Below are 6484 nucleotides of genomic sequence, written 5' to 3' on the forward strand. Positions count from 1 at the left end.
ACCAGGGTACATAGTTTTGCTGATTCATAAGGCTCTGAGGGAAAGGCATATGGTAAAAATGGAATTATCTGCTTGTCAGATGCTAAGATAGTTCTACTGACCCACTGTGCATGGGAATTCCATTTTCAGCTGTTTTCCCAGGACTGGTCAGAAGTGTTTACAGAGTGATGTGGTGGCGAACTACAGACAACTAGAGGTACAATCTGTTGATTTTTGTTTTTTAATGAAAATTTAACTGTGTGGCATTGAGCAGCATCTGTGATCTTTGACCTTATTAATAAAGCAAACAACCATCAGTCAGCTATTTGTGTTTTCCAGTAGTTATGCTATGCCCTCTGAGAAATCCAAAATCTAAGACATGATCCCAGCCTTCAAGAAACTTACATGACGCCAGCCATGATGAAAAATGAAGAGAGAGGATCTGAACTGTGGAGATAATAAACAAGTGTATAAGACAGAAAATACACATGCAAGCAAACAAATACCTAACTGCAAATTGTGATCCGTGCTATGAAGTAAATAAGCAGGCTGATGTGATCGAGGGGGAAGGGAGGAAGGAGGTGACTTCTTTAAATAAGGTGCTCAGAGCAGGCCTCTCAGGGAAGTGTTATTTATCCCAAAAGCTGAAGACAGAGAAGAGACTGCCACCCAGAAGATGGGAAAGAGAGAAACAGTACATTGCCAGACACAAAGCATGACACCAAAACTCCTCTAAACCAGAGGGCAAACTTAAACTCATCTTTCAGATGCCTTTGGAGCTCATCGTGTCTATTTAAAATGCCCCCTACAGAGTCTAGAGCAGAGCTTTACTCATTTTAGATGCTCAATACACGTGAAGTGAACAGACAAGTGGCTCTGAGAACAGCTTTCTTATTGTTGGGCAATTGATACACTATTCAATGTGCATGTACAAGCTCCTCTCCTTAGTTACGGCTTCCTAGGAACTCTTGTGGATCACACAAAAGTAAGAAGAGGCCGGGTGCAGTAGCTTATACCTGTAATCCCAGCACCTTGGGAGGCCAAGGGGAGCAGATCACATGAGGTCAGGAGTTTGAGACCAACCTGGCCAACATGGCGAAACCCCATCTCTACTAAAAATGCAAAAATATTAGCCGGGCATGGTGGCACACACCTGTAATCCCAACTACTGGAGGCTGAGGCACGAACCTGGGAGGCAAAGGTTGCTGTTAATTGAGATGGCACTACTGCACTCTAGCCTAGGTGACAGAATGAGACTGTCTAAAAAAATAAAAACCTTGCTCTAGACAAGCCGCCCCCTAGTTCTTCCAGTGGTGAACCTTCCTAGTTAAGCAGGGTTACCATAACCCACACCTGGACGTATCAAAGAAAACTGTGCATCTATCTGCTCAAAGTTGTCCAAATTCCCAGCAAGGGCACCTGCTCTATCTCAAAATGTAAGACTCTGGAATGAGCACTTTGTAGGTTTCAGGTCCACTGCAGACATTAATGTCTGGTGGGTGGGTTGGATTTATGATCAGCATCATCTGGGAATCACATTCTGTCCATTAGGTCGAGCTAAGTGCTGTCAGGAATTTGAGGAAGAGCTCTGCTGAGTGAGGGAGCGAATAAGTGGTTATGACGTTTTAAGTGACTCCAGATGGCCCCGCAGGTACTGCGGTGGCAGCTCCATGCAGGGCACAGCCGCTGAGCAGTCTGCAAACTCACTTAACCCTCAGAAGTTTGGAATCCAAAACACTTGCCATTTGCTGTTTAGTTTCACGTACTTTTTGTATGCACTAAGATGACAAGCAAGCTCAAAGAGAAATCACCCAGTACACATTTTAGATTGAACGTGAAAACTATAAATCTGCCCTTGAAAGTCAAACTTGTCTCACATTCTAGAGTCTTGTGGAAGACCACGTACCATGAGCACAGCTCCCGGCAGTATAGTTAACACTCATTTCTGTTCTGAATATCTCCGATGAAAAAAAAGTGAGGAGGAAAGTCCCTTGACTTTGTTTACAGAGCAATAACTCTGAAGCCAGTAAAAAATTGGACATTAAAACCATAAACAGAAAAAAATAGACAAAAGTATCTTTCTAATGGGACCAGGAATAGCAGAGACACTTCTAATATAAAAATGTAACTTCAAAGTAACGTGAAATACATCCTACGGTACTATAGAAATGTAATTTGAGCCATTTTCATAATTGTTTATGAAATTAAACCAAGTAGCAACCAAATGTGACAACATTCAAGGGAAGAAGAATATATTCCAGAAAATATTCTTTTGATTTTGATTTCGATCTCTAGCAAATCCTCAAAATTGACAAATAACAGATGGTAAGTAAGCACTGAGAAAAGGAACGAGTGCAAGACACATCAATTAATTAAAATAAAACAGGGGAAGTCTGTGTACCGTGATTTGTGATGGATGTCTAACAGAATCTCACATGGTATCCCCTTGGTCCAAAGGAGGTCTGCAGCCTCCACTGAGAGGTAATAGCTTCCATAGTTGACAGAACAGCTAAACTGGGCTCTTGGCCCCATACAAGCCTGCAGAGAGATCCCAGAAGCCTGTAAAGTGTCTATCCTTAGTCCTGTCCATTTTGATCATATTGTCAACCTTCTAAATGGAAACAAAGACTAGCTTATCAGGTTTATGACTGACCACATGCTAAGCAACTGCTGACATATTGAAAAGTGCCACACAGGGGTCCACTCACCCACTCACCAGCTGCTGGACCTTCTCTGAGCTTCAACTTCCTTCTCAGAGTGTTAGTCAAATGAGAATACCTCATAGAGGCTTTGTGAGAATTAAACTACACAACAGAAGTAAAATACCAAGAGAGCATCAATAAATGTTGACTTTCTTCTAGTGTCAGAAACTGCTAGGATTCAATATCATCTCAATAGCTGAGACTGATAGATTAAAAATCCAAGGTAAAATGTAATAGGACAAATACACATCTTATTTTAAAGTATGCCAAGGGAGGCTGGGCGTGGTGACTCACGCCTGTAATCCCAGCACTTTGAGAGGCCGAGGCGGGTTGATCATTCGAGGTCAGGAATTTGAAACCAGCCTGGCCAACATGGCCATACCCCGTCTCTACTAAAATACAAAAATTAGCCAGGTGTGGTGGCATGTGCCTGTAATCCCAGCTACTCAGGAGGCTGAGGCAGGAGAATCGCTTGAACCCAGGAGGCAGAGGTTGCAGTGAGCAAAGATCGCATCATTGCACTCTAGCCTGGGTGACAGAGGGAGACTCTGTCTCAGAAAAATAAATTAATTAATTAAAAATAAATAAAGTACGCAAAGGTAGCCCAGGGGAGAATTAACCTAATATCAACTTCGATTTCAGAAAAACAACTCAGGGAATTTTTTAATGGGCTACAAATTTAGCATAAAGTGGGTTTTTTTGTTTGTTTGTTTTAAAAAAGATAGACAATCTGAAAATAGAGTGCTAATGACGTGGTATATGGAGTAGGGCTAATGGCTGAATGTTGTAACCAGGCACAGTTTGCTCCATAAAATGATACCTTAAGCCATGTTGAGTTGATAAGAAGTACACAATTAATATGGTCTGTGCTTATCATATAGAAGCCCTATATTGACATCACTGTAATAGTCATCAGTTCGAGCTACTGTATACTTACTAAATGATAAACCTAATTATCTCTTTATAACGAAATGTTCTGCAATTCAAATTTTATAATTTAAATGACTCTTTCCTTTTTCTCTCCGTCAAAATATTGTGATGATGTATAACCTAGTGCCACAAATTCATCTCAAAGGACTACTGTCATATATATGACAAATGATACTAAATATGCAAGAATTCATCCCTTGAATTTTGGCACATTTGGTTGCTACCTGGCTTAAGTTCATAAACAATTACTGAAAATGACTAAAATTACATTTCTTTAGTACTGTGAAGTGACAACATTTTTATATTAGAAGTATCTCTACTATTCCTGGTTCCATTAGAAAGACATCTTTCTCTATTTTTTCTGTTTATGATTTTAATGTCCTTTTTTTTTTTACTGGCTTCAGAATTAATAAAATATAAGTGGAACCAAATTTTTAAATATTCATATTGACTGAGATAGCATACTTTTCAAATGTTGTTTACAGAAACAAGGCTTCACTGAGTCATGTTTACAATGAACAAAAGGAGAGAAACATTTAAACAAAAATAGCAGACTGCACTGGGTCTGTGCAGAAAGACATTATGAAAACTTTCACAAATAGAGATACTCAAAATCTGCTTTCTTAAAATAAGGCTTTGCTCCTCATCTAGGACCAAATTTAGCGCATACCAAAGTCATTAAAAACAAAGTCATTTTTTTAGCTCTGAGTGTAAAAGTGCATCTGCTGTTTTTTTCTCACAAAAAAAGGGAAATATTTTCACCATTTTTAACGTGGTCGAAAAGAACCAAATGGATTTTTAGGGTGTTTTCCAAAAGTGAAAGAAAAGGGGAAGTAAGCTGATACTAAATATGCAAGAATCTGGATAACTGAATCAATTTAGACCAAATATTATACATAAAACTTCAGTTTAGGGAAAATCAAAGTGCAGTATGTCTCATGGGTTCAGAATTGCTGCTGAAACATAGGTATACATAGATCAGTTGTTATCCAATTTATATTGTTATAAATGCAATATTCATGTGAATCTCTCTAAGGCATAGTAAGAGTATAAGTCTTCGCATGCCTATAATCCCAGCACTTTGGGAGACCAAGGTGGGTGGATCACCTGAGGTCAGGAGCTTAAGACCAGTCTGGGCCAACATGGTGAAACCCCATCTCTACTAAAAAATACAAAAATTAGCCGGGTGTGGTGGCACGTACCTGTAATCCCAGCTACTCAGGAGGCTGAGGCAGGAGAATTACTTAAACCCAGGACATAAAGGTTTCGGTGAGCTGAGATCGTGCCATTGCACTCCAGCCCGGGTGACAAGAGCAAAACTGTCTCCAAAAAAAAAAAAAAAAAAAAAAAGTATAAGCCTTGCAGGCTGGGTGCAGCGGCTCACACCTATAATCCCAGCACTTTAGGAGGCTGAGGCAGGAGTATCACTTGAGCCCAGGAGTTCAAGACCAGCCTTAGCAAAAGAGTGAGACCTAGCCTCAAAAAAAAAAAAAAAAGGAAGGGAGGAAGGAAGGGAGGAAGGAAGGGAGGAAGGGAGGGAGGGAAGGAGGAAGGAAGGCAGGAAGGAAGGAAAATTAATCAGAAAGCACTGGATATTCCAAAACAAAAAGTGTATAAGCTCTGTAAGCCAAGTACAGTATATTACAATTTTCTATTGTTAGACTTTGTTATCAGTAATTTTGTATCTCGGTCCTTCTCTTGTCACACTTTACACTTTACACTAAGCAGAGCTTCCCAGTTAAGAAAACATTCAAAACATTTTCTTTAGTTGCCTTGAATGAGAGACACCTTGAATGAATTAAACCTGCTTAGTGCTACCAACACTCATGTTTCTACTGGCTGGTAGTGCTGACCGCAGAGTTGAGGAAGGTAGAAAGATACCCAGATTCCCTCCAAAAATAACCAACATGTTTGTAGAAGCAGTCACTGTCTTCACCACACTTCCTCTTTTTTTGGTTCAAGTCATTTCCTCCATGGGAAATGATCTGTAAACGAATCTATCTTGTAGCCTACCAGGTTGCCTTTTCCTCGAAATTCTGTTTACTTGGGATTCTTCTCTGCTCTCTCCACCAAATATATTGGCTTTAGTCCTTCTCCTTCTCTGGTTAGCTCTGTGCTTAGAAATGTAAATAATGAATTTAACGTGACTTCTCCGTGCTGTTTGGAAGGATTCTTGCAGCAAAATATCCCCCAACCATAAAATGGCAGGGTGAGGTAATTCAAGGAATTAATCTAGCTGTGGATATGTGTGTTGTTATAAATGTAAACAAATATCTGACAGGTGTGATTTAAATTGTAAAAGGGTCTATTAAAACACAACTATTTTTTATTTAAAAAATCAGAAGGGGCCAGGTGGGGTGGCTCAATGCCTGCAATCTCAACACATTGGGAGATCAAGGTGGCAGGATCACTTGAGGCCAGGAGTTCAAGACCAGCCTGGACAACATAGTGAGACCCCCTCCCCCCAACTCTATGAAAAAATAAAAAATTAAAATGAGTTGGGCATGGTGGCATGCACCTGTAGTCCCAGCTACTTGGGAGGCTGAGGTGGGAGGATCACTTGAGCCCAAGGGTTCAAGGCTGCCATGAGCTATGATCATGGTAGTACACTCCAGCCTAGACAACAGAATGAGACCCTGTCTCCAAAAAAAAACAAAATGAAACAAAATCAATAAAGGAGAACAGCTTCAAATTACCTGTTTGTGTTCCATCATATTCATAAGCCATGCATTTTACTGGGGCCTGGTTTCAAATTTGCAGTGCTTGCCTATGCTCAATGGCAGATATCTCCATCTCCAAAAGCCCTTTGGCTCTCTCTCTCTCAAAATAAATGAGGCCTGGCTCGGTGGCTCACGCCTGTAATCCCAGCACTT

Source organism: Pongo abelii, chromosome 7 (assembly GCF_028885655.2).
Source record: "Pongo abelii isolate AG06213 chromosome 7, NHGRI_mPonAbe1-v2.0_pri, whole genome shotgun sequence".
Taxonomy (NCBI): Eukaryota; Metazoa; Chordata; class Mammalia; order Primates; family Hominidae; genus Pongo; species Pongo abelii.